The following is a 24,527-nucleotide window of genomic DNA, read 5'->3' as shown; positions in this document are numbered from 1 at the left end:
GGCTGGTGTAGCTAAGTGGATTGAGCGTGGGCCTGCTAACCAAAGGACCATGGTTCAATTCCCAGTCAGGGCATATGCCTGGGTTGCAGGCCAGTTCCCAGCAGAGAACACACGAGAGGCAACCGTACATTGATATTTCTCTCCCTCTCTCCTTCCTTTCCCCTCTAAAGATAAATGAATAAAATCTTAAAAAAAAAAAAAAAAGGAGAGCTGAAATGGAGGGGTCCCAAGCCAAAGTGTCTTTTTTCCAGTTACCAAGAAAAGTGAGTCCACAGCCCTAGACTTTAAGTGCAGAGTAGATAGGAAAGAGGATTAGCAAGAAAAAAAGGGAAATATAATTTAACTCACCACACTTTTATTGAACATCGACTTTGGCCCAGGTTAGGACCTAGAAATATAGTCGTGGCGCATCCCTCATGGAACTTGTCCTCAACTTCCAAATCTGGGAAAAGAATGACCAGTGCTTCAAACTGAGCTGAGCTAAAGGGCATATTAGCTATCTTGTATAGCCCACAATTCTTTCATACTAGAGCCGTGGTGCTCAATCAGCAGCAATTTCGCCCATATCTGAAGACAATTTAGGCTGTCGTAACTAGGAGAGAGGTGTTCCTGGCACCTTGTGGGTAGAGACTTGGGACATTGCTAAGCATTCTATGTTGAACAAGACAGTGACCTGCCAACAAAGAACGGTCCCCAAAAAGGTCAATAATGCTGAGGCTGCTGTAAAGCGCTTGTGCACTTTCAACAGCTGATCACCCTTGTCCACTGCTTCCTGTTCTGCTTGACACATTATGGGAATGAGGGTTGCTACCACAAGAAATGCAAATGAGAAAGAGAAAATGTCTGATTCCCTGGGCACAGTTTTTAGAGGAAGAATTCCACGCACTCTCCTGTGCCCCGGTCATGGAAACTCACTCAGGTTGCAATATATCAGATCTGAGATCTTTGCATTTGGGGTAAATTTCATCAGAAGGTGTACTCAGGGAATACCAGCACATTTAAAATTAGTTTAAGCCAAACATGATCAGAAGATCAGAAGAGCCGATCTGGTACAACAGACATCATGTAACTTATCCTGAGCTAAACAGACGTGGCGGTCTCATGGTGTATGTCCCTGCCTCCCCCTAGAAGTGCAGCGAAGTGAGTAATCAGGGGCTCTTCATGTTATCTCTGCCCAGGGGGATATTGAAGGTCAAAGTGATGTGCCTACAGTTCTGAACTCCAGTTCCTTATAGGCCAAACCTTCTCATCTGTATTTGAAGATGCTGTGTTTCTCTTCCAGTCAACTTTCTTCAAAGCCTTAAGTCACTGAAAACAAGTAAAGATTTGCCAACTGTATGCACCTTCTTTGTTTCTTTTCAGTTTTATGAATTGGCAATTTAACAGATATGGAACAGTTTGTCCCTTATAACATTGCAGATTTGCTCACTTACAGCTCTTCTTGCCCGCCTTTTTTATTCTTTCCTCCAGGACACTGTGCTTTTATTGTTAGGCCACCCACCTACATCCTTGATCTTGCTGAATGTTGTGACAGGACCTTGAATTCTTGGGAGTGCTACCCCGCTTTCAGAGAAAGGCTGGGAAAAGGTCAAGGCCAAGGAGGTGCAGATGTCGCAGATCTGAACGCCGATGGGACCTCTTCATCTGGGCCACAGCTGCTTCCTTCACCCTCCCTGCCCCCTCCCTCCTTCGGCCAAAGCCTTTGTGTCCCAAGGCCCTTTCAAAGGCACCACAGAGCTAACCACACTCCTTCCTTCCATCAGGTGTGCAGGCGGAGTTTGCTGAGCCTCTTGCCAGGGGTGTGGACATCCTTCCGAATTCCGTGGCGGGTGCCACCCCAGTCCGTTTTCCCACCTCTGGTCAGCACCCACAATGGTTCTGAGTCAGTGGTACTTTTGTGGAGTTCAAGGGCTGTTTCAAGAGAGATTATGACTGAGATGTTTCTTACTGACCCGTTCCCCAGATAAAATCTTTTGGCAGAAATAAATTAAATTAATTTTATGGGGTCACAAGAAGTTATTCTGGTTAATAAACATATCCTGTGTCTCCAGTCAGTCAGATGGACAATTAGGTCATGGTTTACTGAAGCCACACAAGAAGAAACCCAAGACAAAATCCTATGCATCTTGTTTTAAGTTAGTGCTACTAGGGGGAAGAATAAACAAATCAGGTGTTTGGAGAACATTCATTGTGTAACTTTAGAGAAATTGCTACAACTGCGGCCATCGGGTTAATGGGCAGGTACGTATATGGAGATGGTGGCAGGGGGCCGATGCTGATGGGCCTGATGTGAAGAGAAATATGCAAAAAAAAGTAAGCTTAGAATACCTAATGAAAAGAAGAATTATGCAGGACCAGAAAATGTACGTGCATTTTACATGTTACAAAAATACAGTCTACATTTAAAACAGCTTGTGGGCTATGCATGGAATTCCTCCATGGGGGAAAAAAATCTAACTTGTAGCTATAATATATACAAACCAAAGGGCTAAAGATCCTTGCCACGAGCCCATATTACCATCATTATTACTAGAATCAAAGCACATACTTTAGGAGCATTCAGTGAAATGAACCGGTCAGAATCTATTCCTTTGAGAAAACTACTACTTATGCTTCCAAACTCTTGCCATGAATATGGTCAGGCTTTGGAGCTAAAATAAATAAATGCAAGATGAGGGTCCACTAAAGGATTTCAAATAAATAGGAAACTTAGCTACTTGAAATTGACACAGGAAGCTGATGGTTTCACATTCACAAACTAAACAACCTTAGGAAATGAGAATGAATTATAGACCGAAAGCTAACATAAGAAAACATTTGGAGAACACTCAGAACAGTTCCCAGCGTGCAGCTTTGGTTTCCTTTAAAGCTGCCATCATAAACGCAGGAAATCTGGAAGTCTATTCTACATCTAAGGTTTAACATCACAATATATGAGAATGTTGGCTTTGGCTGGTGCCCACATGACTTTAACATAGAGGTCAGCTAACTCTGGCCGCGGACACAAGTTCTGTCTGTCGCCTGGTTTCATACGGAGATCTGAGAATGGGTTTTACTTTCTTTTAATGGTGAAAAGAAAAATCACAAGGAAAATATTTTGTGACCTGTGAACATTCATTGAAATTCTAATTTCAGCATCTGGAAACAAAGCCTGTTTGGAACTCAGCCCCACCCAGCTTCACACACTGTCTGTGTCTGCCTTCGAGCTACAAGGGCTGAGCTGAATCCTTTCCACAGAGACCCTAGGGCCTGCAGAGCTGACAATATTTACTATCTAGCTCTTGACAGGAAACGTTTGTCAGCCAACGCTTCATCTACTATGCAAAGATTCAGCTTACTCTGAAAATAAAAATACACACACACACACACAAAAAAAACCCACTAAGGAGGGAAAAAGTACTGTGTTCATGAGCTGATTCTTTTATGCTGGACTTGAACCTATCCTGTGTGTCCATCCCCACTTTCTTCAAAATGCAGATTAAAGAGGGCTACCCTCCCCAGAAAAACCTTGCCATTCTTTCTGCCCTGTAATCTGTGGAAAGCTCAGGTGTGGTTTGAAATTCTATTGAAAAGTTGAAAGTGGTTCTTATTTTAGCTGGTTTGGGTTACCTAGGTTATGCAAGGCCTACATTGTTGAAATGTCTGTGTGAATGAAAAACAAATGTACATGGAAAGGGAGCAATCAGTTTTCAGAAGAAAGAGGAATGTTCTTTTCCATAGAGCTCCCCTTTGGGGATGAGCTCCCTGGTGTTAAGAGGAGGGAAGAAAATGGAGGGACTTTTGTGCTTCCCAGTAGGACCTCCAATTGTACAAAAGACTAGGGACTTTGATTGATTGTGGGCTTTGGCAAGATTAAGGGCTGCGTGTTTGTACTGCTACTGTGAAGATCGATGGGCATGTGGGTAATTGACTGCCATGTAACTGCGCAGTGGTGAGAGAATGATAACTTTGAGGGTTATCCCCATGATATGTCCTGTGATTCTTCTGCACACTATTTCTTCTTGAATTCTCATGAAAATTAGCACCAAGGCATCAGAACAGCCAGAAGTTCATACGACCAGTCATAAAGCTTTGCTATTCCAAGTGGGGGCTCTATGGGCCAGCAGCATCAGAATCTTCTGGGAGCTTGTTAGAAATGCACACTCTCAGCTCAACCCCTCCCAGATCTGCTGAGTCAGAATCTTCATGTTAGCAGCATTCCCAGCTCATCAGAATAGGATTTAATTACGCAGAAGCATTACCGCGGACATTGCACAAGACTGAGGGTCTTAGAGATCCAGTTTCAGGTTCACCTGGTGCTAATTCACTGGAGACCTGGGGCAAATTTCTCACCATCCTTTCGCCTCAGTCATCTTCTCTCTAAAGTGGGGCTAACGTTACTTGCCACACTTTTTCAACAAAACTCTCACTGTCACATGAGACGTGAACATAAACCTGCTTGAAAGAGTATTTATTCTAAGGCATTATAAATGGTAACAGCTGACATCTATTGAACCTTAACCATGTGTCCTGCTCTGTGCTGGCTTCTGAAGGTGAAGCTTTGGGTTCAGTCTCACAAAAACTGATGAGAGTGGAGATATCGATCTCCCCTGATAGACGCAGAAACGGAGCCATAGAGAAATCAAGGGCCTCACACTGTGGTGTTAGTCCCAGAAGTGGGACTTGAGCCTCTGGACTACATTCTTCCCCCTGAACGATGCTGCCTCTAAAATACAATATGGAAAGTGGGAACGGATGAAATGATCACAGGCTACACTCTAAAAACCACTGCACCGTGAGAACAAAAGCATAACATCTCTCAAACTGTTTTTTAACATATGAAAAGGGAAGAACAATTTAAAAAGAGAAGTCCCCAGGAGATTAATGGCTTGAAGTCCCAGAGCACACAAACTAACTTAAATGTATTCTCACAACAAGCTTAGCCTGTTGTGCTGCTTCTAGTGGGTCACTGGGAACCTAATGACTGGCACATGCAGGACTGCTGTGAGATTTCCCAGGTTCCTATCTATCGAGACTCATTGCATCTTTTACTTGAGAAAATAAGTAGGTGGAGTCCCAAGGAAGGTCAAGTCTGAAGAGGACAAGTTTACACAGCTGACCCTCATCTGACAATTTATTTCTAAAATGTTGGAGGCATACAGATGTTTTGTACATTCTGATCCCTTTGGCAGCAGAAACGTAAAGCTTTCAGATAGTTCTAAACCAATGTGCTCTAATTCAGAGACCTCTTGAATATCCCCCACCTTCTTGGCTTTGAGCTAATGTGTATAGCTTGCTTACTTTGTGTGGGAAACTATTCTAAGAGCTTTTCAAATATGAACTCAAATATTAAGCCCCTCCCTAACCATTCTTGTCGGGTGTTATTATTCTAGATTACGATTTAGATTAATTATATTCTTATTTCACTGAGGAGGCCCAGAGAGGCTGATTCTCTTAAGATCACACAGACAGCGTTGGGTAGAACTGGATCTCAAATTGGACAGTGGGTCCCTTAAAGAGTCTACAAGGAAACCTGCCTCTCGGGGATCTCTTTTCTTTGTCCAACTTTGACTTTCATGTGATTTTAAAGCATTTTTAGCATAGAATCTGGAAGCTGCATTGGTAAAACATTGGTCTTTCATCTAAAAAAATAAGCAGCATTTTCATAGCCGTGGAGAGTTCATGTGCTTAAAGAGTATGTGGACTAAAGCATTGCCCCCACATTTTTAGTCCTATTCTCTAGAGACATGCACAATGCCCAGGGCAGCTCCACCCCCCCCCCCAAATCATCTGGTTCCAAATGTCAGAAGAGCTGAGGTTGAGAAACCCTGTTCTATGGGAATAAGAGTCGATAGCATTTATTGAGTACTAGTTAAGAAAATACACAATGAATCACAGACTAGAGGAGAGGGTGCTGGATGTCAGAGGTGATGGACAAGAGGACAAATAGTTACAAAACTATGACGAACATGCCTGAATGAAAATTGTACAGGGTGCTTAAAGGTACACAGGAGGGACAAGTGCCAATACCTTCACGGTGACACCAGGGCTGAGTCACAGAGACTGGCAAGTTCATTGGCAGATAAGAACCTGTGGGACAGAGATAAAACAATGTGGGGCTTGGGTTTTGTTCTACTTTGCTGTTGGCTTCTAGGTACCTTTTTCAGCTCTGGCATGCCTTATGACCTGCCTTCTGCCTCAACCTCTCAGGCATTCTCCTCGCCCTTAAAGAGACCAATGGAAACTTCTGGAAAACCCAATTGCAAGCTGAAGTGGAACTGTGAACTTGTCAACTGCAGAAAAGCTCTATGCAAGGTAAAAGCCTCAGCAGGATGTGATCAAAAGCAAATGAACTGTCAGACTGTCGGATTCTAGATTAGGGTAGAGTATTCTGACTCCATAAAGTGGCAGTTGATGTCAAAGCTCTGATTTATCTGGGACCATTAAAAGCTTTGAGGGAGCAAAATAGAGCACCGAGGTACAGAGCTAAATGGTAGTAACGGGAGAAGCATCTCCATTCTTCCAGTTAGTTTTAAGAGCAAATGGATGAAAAGATTATTGAATCCTCTGATGCTAACCATTCTCCATTATTCAATTTGGTTTTCACCCTCCAAAGGGAAGAGGTTAAGCCAAAGGAGTGTAAAGGCTAAGCTGCAAATGGAACATGAACAAGCCTGTGGCTAACCCACCTGAGTGTTGCCATTGTGACCCGCTTTATTCACGGTTGCAAATACGGCATTCTCTTCAGCAAAAGTTTACATTTTCAAGCAGAAGTCTTGGGGTTCCAAGGTTTCTCACTGTTTGCAAAAGCAGAGAAGAGGTCATTTGCCACATGGGTCTCCCTCAAACCAACATGATCTTTGAAACCTTCCTTCCCAAAGTTTAATTTCAAAGCTGGAACAGTGAAGAAGTGTGTATCTCCAGGGAAAGGGGGAGCCTGTTTGAGTCAAATTGAATTCGTCATTTTCATGAAACCCCGTGCTCCCCCTGGGTTTAGTGCTCTTTTGAGGGTTGTGATGAAGGGGGTTGGTGAAGAGGCTGGGAGAGAGAAGGCATTACCACCCATTCTTCACATTGCCCCCACTGCTGGGAATTTGGTTCAACGTGGCTTATTTTCAGTTCGCACAAACACAGCGGCTTGTGCAGATGGATTGCTGATGAACCGGTTTCACATTTAAGCAGCATGTCTGCATGGAAGTTTCGCATTTAAGCAGCATGTCTGCGTGGAAGACAGTTTCTTCTTTCTGGGCAAGGAATGCATCAACCACGTGCTTGCAAGCCCTTCTGCCTTCTCCTGGCATTAGTTCTGCATCTCTTAGGGAAACAGTGGTGGGCTCCTGAGACCCATGGGGCTGCTGCAAATAACCTGTCCTGAAAACAGTGTCACAAGGCCACAGAAACCAGTTCCGAACATTACGTTATGTAAACTCATATTTAGAGCCTGTCTACTTTTAATTAAGGGGAAGTTTGCTTCCAAGTATGAGGGAATGGCTTTAAAATAAGACCTTTTACTACCAGAAATCTTTGCAAGCTCTTAGATTTGCTGGAAGTGAGGCAACATGAAGACCAACCAAATCAACACGTCAGGACTCCTCTAAAGTGCTGCCAACGATCCGCTGTCCCAGGCTGGGAGAGATGGCCATGCGCACAGAATAATCTGGACTCCCCAAGCACCCCAGCCTTTCAGACCCGGGTTTTTCTTTAACATCTAAATAAAATAGCTCAGCTGGCTCAGTCACATGCCCTGCAGGAAGTCTTGCTTGCATTCTAAAATTTCTGAGAACTCCCAGTGAGTGACTTGCCTCCTCTCCTGGCTCCCAACTCTAGCCTCAGGTTCAGGTCCTGCGGGATCTTCCCCATTTTAGGTCATTTTTAGGCTTCTTGAAACATATGACATGGCCAGCCACCATTGCCTTCACTCAGAGACCTTTGTCCTAGCTCCTCATTTTCTCTGAGTCCTAGAGTTCCCAAATGCTTGACTTTGGAACCAGGAGGGAAAGAACAGGAAATGACTTAAAGCTGTTAAGACCCAGGCAAGCTGCTTCCTTGCCTCACCCTTCTACCTCAGACCGTACACGGGGCACCGTTTCCTCTATCTGGGGCCACACCTCTAGCCACATGAAGTCTGGGTCAAAATTCTGAAAGGACAGGTTTTCTTTAAGCACTTTATTCGTTCTCTGATCTTGATCACAGCCTTAAAGAAAGGAAAGACCACCACAAAAAATCCTCCCGTCTCTTTTCAGATGAACCCCCAGGGATCAGCAATTAGACACTTGAAGAAATGGAAGGTTCTCTCAGTAATCAGTCAAACCCAATAGAATGTAAGTTTCCAAAGAATGGGAATTTCAGTCTGATCTGTTTAAGGTTGTGTCCCCAGCACCTTGAAACATGACTGGTGTATTGTTGTGTTCAAAAATATGTTAAGTGACAGACTGGATGAATAAATGACCAAAGAGTAGATTTATAATTCATTTGTTTGAAGGTAATCAATTGAGCTACTAGTGTGTGCCAGGAACCGAGATGTGGACTTCACAAAAATGAAACAGACCTGACAACACTCGTCCCATTTGAGCTCTAGTTGAGCAGAGAAGATAAGACACACGCACAAATTTCTTTAGTCAAAGAAACCTTGGAGGCTGCATGAGAGAAGCCTGGAAAAACCCTGGCAAATCTGGGCAGAACAGATGGGGATGGAGGCTCTTAGGTTAGATCAGAAATCTATGGACTAATCAGAATCCCTCTTACCACACAAAGATTTCTTCCTCGTTATAAAGATAACACTAATAATCCCTTTAGAGCCACGGTTTCTAAGTCATTAGCATTTGAATGAACGCTGTATCCTTTGAAAGGTTCAGTGTATATTCAGTGGCTATCGATATTGTAACTATTGCTTTGCACATTAAAGCTTCAAAAATAAGCTGTACTGTATTAGGCCACCAAGTAAATACATTTCCCCAAAGCAAAAGGCAAACAGACAAGTTCATAAGAAACTGAAAATGTCTTTAACAAGTCTAACCTCCCTCCCCACAGAGACATATGTAGCTTCTATAAGATCATAACCGCCCTTTTCTTGAGGTAAGGAGATTGTTCTGGTTCCTCAGGTGAGGAAATGGATACCCCTCCTCATTGACTTGCTGAGCTAAGTTTAAGCAGCAAAGCACAACAGTTCTGAGAAGGGAGGCAGTAACCTCTGCTGCTAGACAACCGGGGGTCGGTAGCACCCTCTGAACCTGCAGGCCTCTGGGAATAATTAATGGAACAGCTTCCTTTCTGTTGCAGTTGAACTCCAAGCTGCAGCTGCATCTCTTGAGGAAGGTGAAAGGAGAGGGCTAGGGGTGCATTCTAAGGAAACTACCAGCAAAAAGGGAGCAGAACTCTTAGGATTGAAGTCTGAGGTAAGGACTTCCGGCAAGTCCTCGTGAGCAGGCCCAGCTGGGAGGAGGCCGTGTTTTCTGCCCATCAGATATTGCCTCGGACCAGTGGCTGCAGACTGGCTTCAAGCAAGACAAGCCGGTCCCCATCACAGGGAAAGTTTTCTAAATTTACCTTCATTCCTTTTCATAGGGTTATAGCAGCTTCAGTTGTCATGGGCATTTTAAGAAAATATAGATACACACATAGGAGAAAATAAAAATCAGCTATAAATTAAACCCCATTGTAACCTGACACTAAAAGACACTAACTTTTAGTGTCTTTTCTTCCCCTTTGACTTCTGTGTGTGATTTTTTTTTCTTTTTAACTGACCCAGACCATTTGGTAACATACTCCTTATTCTTTTCTTTCTTCAGGTGGTAATGCCCCTTGTCGCAGTCTGAGGAGCCTGAGGATGTATGAAGAAAGGGAAAAGAGCAGATGTCGGTAAAGGGGGCTCAGGGCTGACCACTGCCTGGCATCTCAGGGCTCCCCCAGGAGAGCCCAGCCTCAGGGTACGCAATTAAACGGATCTGTGTCAGAGAAGTTTCAGCCACAAACACCCACCAGCCACGCCCCAGGCTTTCCTCCACTGGCCTCCTGATTTGGATTCCTTCTGTAGAAGTCAGGTCACTGCCAGGTCCTTCTCCCCTGAATGTCAAGTGTAATTCACAGGCAGACCTTCTCAGAATCATAAGAGGTATGCCTGGAAGAATGGACCAAGGCACACTTGACATATTTATAACCTCCCAGACTTTCTATAAGGACACATAGAGACATTTTCTGAAGTGGTAGAAATATCAAAAAGTTTATTTTTAAAGCACTATTACTCACTATCCTTTGTTCCCCATCTTATCATTTAGAATTAATGGAAAATATGGGGCAATAATCACATCTACTCAAAACCATGCACAAGCAAATCCTTTTAATGTTTAATAACAGAATATGATTAATCAAAATATATTAAATGTGGCCCTGGCTGGTGTAGCTCAGTGGATTGAGCGCGGGCCTGCGAACCAGACGATCGCGGTTCGATTCCCAGTCAGGGCACAGGCCTAGGTTGCAGGCCAGTTCCCGATAGGGGACTCACGAGAGGCAACCATACATTTCTCTCCCTCTCTCCTTCCCTTCCCCTCTAAAAGAAAAATAAATAAAATCTCTAAAAAATTTTTTAAAAAATATGTTCTCAATTGCATCTGTATGGTTATATTTAAAACAAAACAAAACAAATATATTAAATGTGCCCTGGCTGGTGTAGCTCAGTGGATTGAGCACGGGCCTGCAAACTAAGGGATCATGGTTCGATTCCCAGTCAGGGCACATGCCTGGGTTGTAGGCTAGTTCCTAGCGGGGGACACACGAGAGTCAACTGTACCTTGATATTTCTCTTCCTCTCTCCTTCCCTTCCCTTCTAAAGATAAATGAATAAAATCTTTAAAATATATATATTTATATTAAATATTATAAATGCTTAAGTCACTAAGAGCTTCAAAGGCCTCCAAAAGTCCATCCTCCCCTCCTTTTTTTGCCAGTTGGTTATTTATTAATCATCACCTTATCGAGTGTAGATTTGGAGACATTTTCCCTGGGGTTTTTTTTTTGCCCTATATAATACAATCATATAGTCATTATATGGGGTGGGCAAAAGTAGGCTTATAGTTGTGAGTACACAAAACAGTTTATTCTTGTATTATTATTTGTTTATCATTGCACTATTTATGTTGTCTTATTATTATTATTATTATCATTGCTATTATTTCATATCCTTACTTATGATTTACCTTTGAGGTAATGATGACTGATAATTTAACACACTTCTGCCCACCCCTGCATAATAATTATGAGAAAGTATTTTATCAAAGTGTGACCATTGGGAAGCAGTGAGCATGAAACAGAGCTGCAAGAACATGGAACTGAGTCATCATTAGTACATTTTTGTAAGTAAAGAAGAGAGTTAAAGCACTTGAATGCCTATCATTTTCTAGGCAGTGTTCAAAGTGTTAACTCATTTAAGCTGTGCAATGTTATAAGATAGATCATATTCATATACCCAATTTCAAGATGGTAAAACTGAGGCACAGAAAGGTTAAGTAACTTAACCATCTTCACAAGTAGAAAGAGACAGAGCTGGAACCAAGACCAAGTACCCCGGTTCTATACTATCTGCTCCTAACCCCTCTGCTCTCCTTGCTGGGCTACAAAAGATCTTGAAAGGGTCTCTGTCTGCCCTATTCATCCAGCAAATACTCAGGTAACATTTATTAAACATGCATTGTGTGCCAAGATTTGTCCCTGGATTCTGGGGTCACAATGGTTAGTAAAATGAGATACCTGCCCTCAGGTAGTACATTCTAGTGGAGGAGACAGAGAAGTTTTCCATTTTGTTGTTGTTTTAAGATTTTATTTATTTTTAGAGAGAGGGGAGGGAGGGAGAAAGAGAAGGAGAGAAACATCAATGTGCGGTTGCCTCTTGCACGCTTCCAACTTGGGACCTGTCCTGCAACCCAGTGCTGACTGGGAAATGAACAGGCCACTCTTTGGTTTGTGGGCTGGTGCTCAATCCACTGAGCCACACCAGCGAGGGAGGGAATTTTTCAAAAAGCAATTATAATATCACTTCATCTTCCAACAGAATCAAGTTCAAACAATTCCAGACATATCAGAATCCATTCTATTTTTAAAACTTGAGGCATTATATATGCAAAGATATAGATGGTCCCCCATGGGGTATACCTGACTATGTGCCCATCATGAATTAATGAGCCCAGAAGACAAGCCAAGTAAGTGCTCTAGGCCTTTTTTCTATAGGAAGGCCTGTGTGAAAACCACCCGGGATCTGGGCCCTGGAGGTTAAGAGAGTGGAGGACCAAGGTGTTAGAGTATTTCCGCCCTGCAGAACTCAACTAAATCATAAACTATAGGTGAGCCTGCCCTGTTATTTGTACCTTAAGCCTAAAACACACACACACACACACACACACACAGACACACACACACACACAGCAGCAGCAACAATATACACACAACTCCCCCCCCCAAAAAAAAACACAACAGAAATCAGGGATGTGAACAGAAAACCACAAATATTTTTCTCACCATCACTGAACACCTCCCTCCACTCCTCTTGCCCTACAGGAATCCTTCTGGTTTGGGTATCTAAGTTGGCTCCTCCTGATGTAGGTTCCACCTGAAATTGCTGCCTGATGCCAAATTGTCAATTGCCATTTATGATGTCCCTTTGAAATATGCCCTGTAATTATATGAGCTCATCACAGTGAATCTGGTGGATTGGAAGGCCTCTGGGCATGACTGGCTGATCGCTCTCCTGGAGGGTTTGTCTCCTAGGATACTCCTCAATACCTACTTGCAGTAAATACAAGGGGGGGGGGGAGGCCCGCTCCTCTTCCCTGTCTTCTGTAGATTGTTTTCACTAAGGAAAGTTTGGGCAAAAGGGCGTGCTGGGCAGTATTTCTTTAAAGACGTCACTGCTGAATGTGGTCCAGAGCCAGCAGATGGAGCAGATAAGGAGGCCCCATCAGCTATTTGGCCAGTTCTGATTCCATCTGAATGGAAAGCCTTTTTACCCTTATCTTAGGAAAAATCCAGATCCTCGCTCCCTGCTTATACTAAAAAGGGCAGGGCAGGGCTGAGGCTTATCAGCAACACATGTTTTATTTTTTCTTGAGCCCAGGAAGCCTGATCTCTCCTGCAAGCAAAATATAACGAAAAGGCTTAGCGGCTGAAGCAAAAGTGTTCTGTCTGTGTCATTTCACGTTCATCTCTCGACACTGCATTCTGCTCTTGATTTTACCAGGCCCTTCCAACCACGGGGAGAATTGCTCAGATCTACTCAAAACCATAAGAACTAAAGCTTCCCCCCTTTTTCTTGGACAGCAGAGGGAATGTGTTCGCTATTTGTCATTATTTGGGCTCTATTTCCTGCAGTGGCTTTTCGGAGTTCATTTCTCAGGCCAGTGATAGTAGACACAACAAATTCATTTGTGGAAACTCTGTCTGGTTTGGGGCTCTTGTCTGTGTTTTTGAACACAAGTGAGTTATTCCATTACCAGTCTATTTAGTAGCCAGCCAACATTTCGGAATTCTTCCACCTTGAGTGACAGACACATCTTTTTACATTCTCACTTTATTTCTTAAAAATATTTTATTTATTTAGTTTTAGAATGAGGGGAAGGGAAGGAGAAAGAGTGGGAAAGAAACATCAGTGTGTGGTTGCTTCTTATGTGTCCCCCACCAGGGACCTGGCCTGCAACCCAGGCCTGTGCCCTGGCTGGGAATCAAACTGGTGACCCTTTGCTTCACAGGCCCGTGCTCAATCCACTGAGCTACACCAGCCAGGGCATATTCTCACTTTAGAATGTGATGTTTCGGGTAACAGGATAGGTACAAGATAAAAACTATCAATGCCTCATAGAGACATCTGTATAGTTGACAGACCCCAGTGCAAAACAAAATGTGGGACCTCTTCTTTTAAAATTATTAAGATGTTCGCTCTGGCTGCTGTGGCTCAGTAGATTGAGTGCCCGACCATGAAGCAAAGGGTTACCAGTTCAATTCCCAGTCAGGGCACTTGCCAGGGTTGCGGGCCAGGTCTCCAGTAGGGGGTGCCTGAGAGGCATCCACACATTGATGTTTCTCTCCCTTTCTTTCTCCCTCCCTTTCCTTCTCTCTAAGAATAAATAAAATCTTTTAAAAATTATTAAGATTTTCAAGACAAAGACAGAATACCTTCAAACTAAGCATGTGGTCCTTCTGAGTGTGTGGCCCTATGTGACTAAACAGGTCACACACCCAAGAGGCCAACCCCAATTCTGGATTATCCATAGATAATTTGGAGGTTATCTGGATTCTGTATTTTCTATCATCCACTTTTCTGCTTACTGGCTTAGCACAAATCTCTGGCCCTTCAGAAACTGCTGCATTAAGCTGTGGACCGGGAAAATAAGTAATACAAAATCACATTGACCGATTTGGCTACAGGCATTTGGTACAGGACAGGTAGAGATACTAAATAGTGACATACTTCTCCATTACCTGGTTATTTCCTTTCTCCATATTGTGGAATAGTGCGACACAATGGAGGAAGAATAAAACCACTAAAATGAAATTCGAATTCTCAAAAACTTAAACAAAGAATTACCACCCGACCCAGCAATTTCACACCTAGGCGCATGCCCAAAAGATTGGAAAATGGGCCCAAACAGATACTCACACAACCACATTCACAGCAGCACTGTTCGCAATAGCCAAAGGGTGAAAAGAACCCAAGTGCCCGTCAGTAGAAGAATGAATAAACTAATTGTGGCATGTGCGTACAATGGAATACTACTCAGACATAAAAAGAAATGACGCTCTGATACAGAGTACAACGTGGATAAACCTCAAAACCATTACACCAAGCAAAAAAGCCAAGCACAGAAGGTCACAAATGGCGTGGTTCTATTTATATGAAATCTACAGCACTGGGAAATGCAGAGACACAAAAGGCAGATTGGTGGCTGCCGGAGTCTGGGAGTGCGAAGCAATGAGGAATAAATGCTAATACACACAGGGTTTCCCTTTGGGGTAATAAAATGTTTGCAACTAGATTGAGGCGATGTTTGCACAACATTGAGAATGTACTAAATGCCACTGAGTTGTTCATTTAAAAATTTTACATTATGTGAAATTTAACTTCATTTCTCATTCTAACATAGTAAGCCAAAGGAATGATCCTTCTCAGCAGGGCCACAGATTGGACACCCCTGGATATATCTGGAGACATTAGCTCACTACACCCACCAAAGGGTCACCAGTTCAATTCCCAGTCAGGGCACATGCCTGGGTTGCCAGCCAGGTCCCCCTTGGGGGCGACATGAGAAGCAACCACACATTGATGTTTCTCTCCCTCTCTTTCTCCTTCCCTTCCCCTCTCTCTAAAAGTAAACAAATAAAATCATTTTTTAAAATGTAAAAACCATCCTCAGCTCACAGGCCATGGAAACACAGGCAGTGGGCTGGAGTTGGGCCACAGGTAGGAGTTTGCTGACCCCTGTTCTACCAGGAAGGAAGGCAGTCATCCTGGGGAGAAATGATAAGGAAAAGAAGTATAGTGTATTTCCTACTCAAATCTGGAGTGGAAGATGACGGCGAGAGGAGCATGGACATGTTCTATTAAGCTCCTCTTTCAGGTTTTGGGCTTTGATGGGGGAACACTGTAGATGACCCTTTCATGTGGGCTGATTACTGATACAGCAACAGAGAACTTATCACCCAACAGCAGTACGGAATGCTTTGGAAAGTCCACACCCAGAGACTCGAAAGACTTTGTGTAAGCAGACAAGATAATAAAAGTGTGCAATAGCATAAAGACCATGTAAACAAGCAAGTTATAGAAGTGAACAACAGTATAAATCCCCTGAATTTTTTTTCTCCTGAAGACGGGATATAACTCGAACTAATCTAAAGGAGACTTGGTATTTCATCATCTATTATAATGATGTGCTGAAGGAGCTTAACCACAAGGCGCCCAACGATACTGTAGCTGCCAAACCACTCACTGCAAGGACTTCTAAGTCCTATTGACATGACCTGGAAGCCCACACTGCCGCCATGCTATATTTCCTCAATTACTTTCTTGATTTGCACCTCATTACAACCTGATGATAACTTCATGAGCTCATGAATGTTGCAGTAAACGCAATCTCTTTGTGTTTGTTTAAAAGATCTTCAGAACACTCTTCATTTGCCCCTGCCATTAAAAAAAAAACAAAACCGGCTACGGTAGCTTGTTTTGGGGGCTATTTGTGATGGAGGACATCCACAGAAATCTGAAGAGATACTGTCTCTGAAATCCTCCATCAAGAAAAGGAGTCCAGCTCTGGCTGGCGTACCTCAGTGGATCGAGCGCTGGCCTGTGAACCAAAGAATCATGGTTCGATTCCTAGGCATGGCAGATTCCAGCAGGGGATGCATGAGAGGCAACCATGCATTGATATTTTTCTCCCTCTCTCTTTCCCTTCTCCTCTAAAGATAAATAAATAAAATCTTTTAAAAAATAAAATAAAAAATGTTGTTATAAAAATTAAAAAGAAAAGAAAAGAAAAGGAGTCCAAAGTGTGATGGAAGCAAAGGTAATGAATGGTCTTGTCTGCCGTGGTTATAGAACTACCTCAGGTAGCTTGTGTCAGAGGGCAAATCATGGGGACAGTTTTATCCCCAGGCTACGTCAGCCTTAAGTCTAATTAAGATGCGGGCAACTTCCTTCTACCAAATAAGCGTCAATTGTGTGAATGTTTGGATTCGGAGTGCAAATTGGCACAGAATGGAAAATCATTTTACAGTAGAGATCAGAATTTACAATGTCCAAATTCTTTGATAGTGTTATTCCATCTTAGCACAACACTGGAAGCAAGATAAATTTAGAACAAAGGAAAAGTAAATTAGAATATTATTTGGTAGATTATTATACAGTAATTAAAATATTTATTAAATAGCCCCTGGCTGGTGTGGCTCAGTGGATAGAGCGCCAGCCTGCGTGCGAACCAAAGGATCGCTGGTTCAATTCCCAGTCAGGGCACATGTTTGTGTTGCAGACCAGGTCCCCAGTAGGGGGGCGCATGAGAGGCAACGGCACATTCATGTTTCTCTGCCCTTATTTCTCCCTCCCTTTCCCTCTCTCTAAAAAAAATCATTAAAAATGTGTTTAGTAAGTAAACTATTTCAATTTCTGAGGTAACTCCTTGAGGTACTAAAATATGAATATAAATTTTCAAAATTATTCAACTTGGAAACTCACATGTTCATATATTTAAAAATCAGAAAAGATACCTTAAAATAAAATTACAGAATTAACACCAAGCATAGGTAAATGTATAATAATATAGGTAAATGAAATAAATATTTTCTTTTTTTTCAAAAAACCCTCTCAGATTAAATTTAAAAATCAACATCCAGCTCTGTGTAAAAAATCAAAGTGACTCTCAAAGCAAAGATAAGCAAATAAACTTAGCACATGAAGAAAGAAGAAAGAGAAAGAGAGAGAACAAGAGACAATGAGCAGGAAGGAAAGAAGGAAGAAAAGAAGGAAGGAAGAAGAGGAGGGAGGGAGGAAGGGAGGGAGGGAGGGAGGAAGGGAGGGAGGGAGGGAGGGAGGGAGGGAGGGAGGGAGGGAGGGAGGACTCTTGGAGTTAAGTACATTCACAATGTTGTATAGCCACCACCATTATCCATTCCAGCACTTTTTCATCATTCAAACGGCCCGAGCCGAGTCAGTGTTCTATGATGTGCAGGCATCCTTCAGCCGTCTGGTCTTCCCACACAGCTGTGATCCTTGTTTGCCTAAGAAATTCTCTTGCCCTCCCTCAGGCCGGGGAAACCCATCTCTTCTCATTCAAGAGCATCAGTCTTAAAAACTTCTTCACAGTTTCAACCAAGAGGCCAAAACAATTCCTAGTAAACTGCTGAGGGGCAATAATCTGACATGACCCACAGGCAAGCTTTGGCCCACCCCGTCACGACCTCTGTTAGACATGCTTCCACTTGCTCCGTCTCTTTAATGATTAAACCTGAATCTGTGTGTGATATAAATATGTTATTGGACATTGATAAAAGAGCTTAATTCTCCCCTTGTGTCCTACAGTTGTTAATTCCTAGCAGCAACAGAATATGTACAGTTTAAAAGTCAAAAGCTTACATTATTACCGACACAATAGGTACTTTTTTCTATTAGTATTTCGTTGTCCTCATTTCCCTAGCATACATAATAAATCAAAAGAAAATAATCATGTGCAAATTTTAACCCTAAAGTTTTCAGTTGACGATTTCCATCTGGTTGTATTAGCTATAACAGTGATCTACGTCTGCCCTGATGAGTCAAGAACAGAGAGCTTTTTAAAATACAGGATGAATGATGTCACTGTTGGGTTTTGTAGCCTTCAAAGATTTTCCATTGTCCTTGGAACGTAATCCCAAAGTGCCTACAATCACCCATTTCATCTGCGAGACCTCTCACGTGAAACTCTCGGAGACCCCTTCCATGTCCCTAGCGTACATGGCCTTCGTGCCTCTGGGTCTGTCTCTGTTCCCTCAACACACTTCATCCCTTTCCAGTTTCATTGAGATATCACTGTCATATACCATTGTGTAAGTCTGAGATGTACAATGCGATGTGATACCCATACATACTGCAAAATGATTCCCACGATAGCTATCATATCCGTGACTTCACAGTTACCTCTCCTTTTTTTGGTGGTGTGAGAACACCTAAGATCTACTCTGTTCACAAATTTCCAGGACATAACACAGTGTTATTAACTAGAGTCACCATGCTGTACATGACATTCCCAGGACTCATTCATCTCATAACTGGAAGTTGGTACATTTTGACCAATGTCCCCCCACTTCTCCCCACCCCTCAGCCCCCACTATTCTGTCCTCCATTTCTATGAATTTGGCTTTTTTAAGATTCTACGTATAAGTCAAAGCATTCAGGATTTGTCTTTCTCTGATTTATTTTACTCAGCATAATGCCATCGATTAAGATCTAATTTACAGACCATACAATTAATTCATCCTGTTAAAGTTTACAGTTCAGTGGTTGTTAATATACTCAGAGCATTGTAAAACTATTGTGACAATCAATTTTAGAACACTTTCCTTACTCCAAAAGGAAAACTTACACTAATCAGTAGTCACCCCTCATTACCCCATACCCCAGCCTCTGCTAACCACTAATCTACTCTCTGCCCCATGAACATGCCTATTCTGAACATTTTATGTAAAGGGAATCACGCAGTATGTGGCCCTTTGTGACTGGCTTTTTTCACTCCACATTATGTGTTCAAGGCACATTCATGTTCAGGCATGTAGCACACCTCAGAACTTCATTCCTTTTTATGGCTGCTTAGTCTATTGTGTGGAGAGACCACATTTTCTATATCTATTTATTCATTGATAGATATTTGGGCTGCTTCCATTTCTTGGCTGTTATCAATGACACTTCTATTGATATTTGTTTATAAGTTTTAGTGTAGACGTATCTTTCCATTTCTCCTGGGAGAGGAGTTGCTGCTCTGATGTTAACTCCATGTTTAACATGTTGAGGACCCACCCAACTGATTTCCAGTGTGGCCATGCCATCTCTCATTCCCACTAGTGTGTATGAGGCTACCATTTTCTCCATGTTCTCACCAACACTTGTTATTGTCTGTCTTTTTTTTTAAGATTTTATTTATTTATCTTTAGAGGGGAAGGGAAGGAGAAAGGGAGAGAAATATCAATGTATGGTTGCCTCCCGTGCATTCCCTGCTGGGAACTGGCCTACAACCCAGGCATGTGCCCTGACTGGGATTCGAACCAAGATACTCTGGTTTGCAGGTCCGCGCTTAATCCACTGAGCTACATCAGCCAGGGCTATTGTCTGTCTTTTTTATTATAACCATCCTCATGGGTGTAAAGTAGTACCTCATTGTGGCTTTGATTTGCATGTCCCTAATACCTAATTATTTTGAGCATCTTTTCATTTGCATATTAGCTATTTGAATAGCTTCTTTGGAGACAAGTTTGTTCAGACTCTCATCACTCTTTACAGTGCATTTATTATCTACCTATTCAGAGGAACCACCCTCCCTTTCATACCCCCCATGTCAGTTGTGTCATTTCATATGTGGACATAAGAAAACCCCATGGCCAGGGTAAGCCAGCAACGCCAGACCCCGGCAGAGAGGGGCAAGCCTAGTCTGGCGCAGGTCTCCGCCCTCTTCCCCAGGCCCTGAGCCTGTCCTCTACTGCTCTGCTTGTGAGTAATCCTTCACCCTGCTTCCCACCACTCCCAAATGAACATTCACTTCCTTGTCTTAAAGCTAATACTTTAATTACGAAGAACTTCTCTCTCCCTTTGCAGTAGGTCGAAGTTCAGCCTGCAGAATATGAGTTCTGTATTTTGATCGCCAGGGCTACGGTTTTTTTAACAATTCTACACCATAAATCATGCAGTGGGTGGAGTCCCTCTCTCCTGTGGCTCAGCCAATGTGCCTTTTGCACAGGTCTGAAAACACCCCCTCCCCTAGGTAACTATGCTGACTTTATGGACTTCCCTAGTTGTTACCATGAGAAAAGCTACTTGTAATCGCATTTTACCCAATAGAATGCTCCTTTAGGACTCTTCACCCTCCACCATCAGTCTTGTGAGGAAGTAGAGGTTTGAGTTGATCTTCACTGTTTAGAAGAGTGAATTATTATAAGTAACCAAAAGGGATGAGGTGACAAGCAATACAGCCAGGTGTTAAGAACATGGACTCTGAGGCCAGACTGTCTGGAGTTGAATCCCAGACAACAAGCTAATTAACCTCTCCTTAACTCAGCTCCTCGTCTGTAAAACAAGAGTAATCATACTACCCACTTCATGGGGATGGTGGTCCAGTGTTTGAAACAGTACTGGGCACATAGCAAGTACTATATGCCTTAGTTGTTAATACTTACAAGTCTGCAGTGGAATAGAATACAGTGTGGCTATTGAAATGGGTCATAAAGATGCATATTTCTTGGGATACAAGGATCTTCACAATACAGCACTAAGTCAAAGAAGCAGGTGTCAGGACAGCGGCCATCTGAAATATACATATATCATGAATATGTATGGCTCCATAGAACAATGTATGCTGATAGGCTAACAGTAGTTTTTACTGAGTGATCAGATTTTAATTGATTTTACTTATTGGTCTTTTTCTTATTTTCTATTTTTTCCACATTAATTGTACATGACTTGAATAATGTTTTAGAATAAAGAAATGTCTGCTGCCTCATGGAATCCCGTGGCCTCCTGGTCTCAGGTCCCTTTTGTGTTGGACATGCATGAACGTTCACGTTGTTGGCACTGTTTGGCTTGCTTGCTTGCTTTGGGGGTGTGGCTTATATTTAGAGAGAGCGGTTAACCCCTTTGGTTTTAGCCTTTCTACAAACTTATGTTTCCTTAAGTATCTACTCTCATGAAAGCTTTAGAAGGCACAGTTCAGCTCAAGCAAGCAGTAGGGTCCACCTCTCCAGCATCCCCCCCCTCCCCGGCCCTGGCTTCCTCCTACTCTACCATGTTTGCTTAACAACCAGTGATCACTTATGTTTGCTAGGGCCTCAGGCACCCTAGTTAGGCTACAAGATGCATTAACTAGTTGTGATTTAGAGAAATGGTCCAGCATAGGATTACAACAATAGTCCTTTTAAATTATTTCACTGAGAGGTACCAACAAGTTTGAGTAATAACATTTGATAATTAACACAGGAAATTGGGTCAGCCCCAATTGGTTTCTGTCTATAGATAAAACTGAAATCATGCTGCTTGTAATGATGCAATGTCAGAATAGTTTGTATAATTCAGGGAAAACCTCAGACCTAATGGTTGTTCAGTATTACACTGTCCAAACATCCAGATCCTTGGATTGTATGGAGTTGTGTGTTTCGTTGCTACTGTTTGTGTTTCCTTTTCTGTAAAAAAGAAGAGGGGATAATTTATACCTCTCATATACTCCAACACCGCTCACATATTTGCTTGAAAATATGCAGTTTAACTTCTGCCTCTGCTGAAAAACTTTTACTGTAAGACTAAAGACATTCCACGCACTCCTGGTGAAAAAGTTCGGGATGACTTCCTACAAGTGGAGTGGATCTGAAAATCAAATGGACTGGAATCTATCATAGCTCCACGGTGGGCCGCCAGGTTTATTATTCAGGAGCAAAGTCAGGAATTTATTAATGGCTATTAATTTATTTATCAGCCACCTTCCCCTCCAGCATCTAGTCAAATAAAGTATTGTACTTGACAGGCACTTTTAAAAGTTACCTGCCCAAAGTAAGACATGCCTATACTAGCAGAGAGATGGCAGAAGAAATAGGCAAATGTTCAGTAAAAATGTCCTAAAATTCCTGCATTCTTGCTGTTCCTTCTTTTCGTCTAGTTGTGCGGTACCATCTCCCTCTTCTGACATACCCCACACCATTCTCTTCAGGCCTGCACATAGATTTTGCATTCTGACCACAGCAGATTCAATACATTGTCAGTGTCCTTAGAGTTTCAAGGTTGCACAAAATGTCATCCTGAAGCCACATATATCAGGATAATCTGTGTGTTTGTTGAATATTGAAACAACCTGTACCTCAGCTTATATCGGCTAAATAAATTTCTAGGAGTGGAGTCTGAAAATCTGCATGTTAATCAAACTTTCCAGATTATTCTATACACAGTACAGTTAGAGAGCGGAGTGTCCGTTTTTTATGCAAATATTCTTCTTTCAGAAGACTGACCTTACCCTATACCCAGAGTATTATGATTGGACCAAAGCCAGTGATACCTACTAGCTCTCTACTCCGTTGTCCAAGATGGTGGAGGGGTCAGGAGTGTGGTAAGAAACCACGCCAAGTCTCTGAAAATGAGAATGTATAATTGGACACTAGAAATGAAAAGACAAGACAAAACTGGTAGAAAATATTCACAAACCATATATCTGATAAAGAACTCGTATCCAAAATATCTAAAGAACTCTCACATTCCAATAAGAAAAACAAAATAAACAATTCAATTGAAAAGTGACCAAAAGATTCAACCACACACTTCACTAAAGAAGAGATATAGATAGCAAATAAATGCACAAATACGTGTCCCACACCATTAGTCATCGGGGAAATATGAACAAACCCACAGTAAGATGCCACTACAAACCCACAAGAATGTCTACAGGTTTTTTTAACTGACAATACTGCGAAGGATGCAAAGTAATTCAAAATCTTATACATTACGAGTGGGGATATAAAATGGTACTGCCAGGTCAGAAAACAGTTCAACAGTTTCTTACGAGTTACACATTCACTTAGCATGAACTCAGTGTTCCTATTCCTAGGACTTACTCATGCCACAGACTGAATGTGCCCTTTTAAAATTTAGAGTAGAATACAATAGAACAAGAGAGAATGAGCTCCAAGTCATGGCAGATCCAATAGGAAGGGAGCTAACTTCTCTTCTGAAAAGAGTTCCAAGTCAGGTTCATTCAACAGTGTCGCTCAAAAATGGCAAAGGACAGACAGATGACCAATAGATATATGAAGATGCTCAAGTGTCATGAATTATCAAAGAAATGCAAATTAAAACCACGAGGAGATATCACATCACTTGTCAGAATGGTTACCATCAATAAATCAACAAACAACAAGTACTGCTAAGTATGTGGAGAAGAGGGAACCCTCAGACACTGTTGGTGGGAATGCAGACTGGTGGAGCCACTGTGGAAAGCAGTATGGAATTTCCTCAAAAAGCTAAAAATAGAACTGCTTTATGACCCAGTGATTCCAGTTCTGGGAATACATATATCTGAAGAAATCCGAAACACAAATTGGAAAGAATATATGCACCCATGTGTTCACCAAAGCATTATTTACAATAGCCAAGATTTAGAAGCAGGCCAAGTACCCATCAGTAAATGAGTGGATAAAAAAGCTGTGGTACATTTACACAGTGGGATACTACTCAGCCATAAAAAAGAAAGAAATCTCATCCTTTGCAAACATTACGGATGGACCTGGAGAGTATTAGACTAAGCGAAATAAGCCAGGCAGAGAAAAACAAGTACCCTATGATTTTCCTCATATGTGGACTCTAATGCACACAATAAACTAACAAACAAAATAGAAACAGACTGACAGATAGAGAAGAGGCTCACAACTGTCAGAGGGGAGGGGGTGTGGGGCTGGGTGAAAAAGATTTAGGGATTAAGCAAAAAAAAAATCACTGACACAGACAGCACTATGGTGAGTACCAGAGGGAAAGGAGGTGGGGGGAACACACAATACAATAGACAGATGATGTATTTTAAAAAAGAGAGAGAGATAAGAGAGTCCGCATTTGATATGTAATCTAAAGTATGCTACTATAGATCCACTGTGTCAATGGGTATTGAATATGGTCTATTATATTGTAGTAATGATAATAAAAAGTATTGCTGATGTAAGAGAAAAGATATCTTTTATTTATTTGGTGTTTATAGTGTGTCTTTATGTACCTCATCTTATTTGGTGCCCACGATAACCCTATGAGGGCTTATGGAATGATAGGGCTTATCATTCCATTTTACAGGTGCTCAACTACTGTGCAGAGA

General features: G+C 42.1%; 1 long non-coding RNA gene across 3 annotated transcripts in view; it reads right to left on the bottom strand.

Annotated features, from left to right (window-relative positions):
- Positions 1-24,527, bottom strand: part of LOC118987230 (uncharacterized) — a 177,640-nt gene that overhangs the window by 78,167 nt on the left and 74,946 nt on the right. The window contains exons 3-4 of one of the 3 annotated variants that reach the window (XR_005066524.1): positions 6,669-6,776; positions 5,940-6,069 (exon numbers count right to left, since the gene is read on the bottom strand). The exons of 1 other annotated variant lie outside the window; for it this stretch is intronic. This is a non-coding gene — a long non-coding RNA (uncharacterized LOC118987230). Of the gene's footprint in view, positions 1-5,939; positions 6,070-6,668; positions 6,777-20,918; positions 20,997-24,527 lie in introns of those variants that run through there. One more of the 3 variants, XR_005066525.1, reaches the window with a different exon arrangement.

This window comes from Sturnira hondurensis, unplaced genomic scaffold (genome assembly GCF_014824575.4).
Source record: "Sturnira hondurensis isolate 20B ecotype Veracruz unplaced genomic scaffold, ASM1482457v3 Scaffold0005220, whole genome shotgun sequence".
NCBI lineage: Eukaryota > Metazoa > Chordata > Mammalia > Chiroptera > Phyllostomidae > Sturnira > Sturnira hondurensis.
This window is presented reverse-complemented; position numbering and strand designations above follow the sequence as displayed.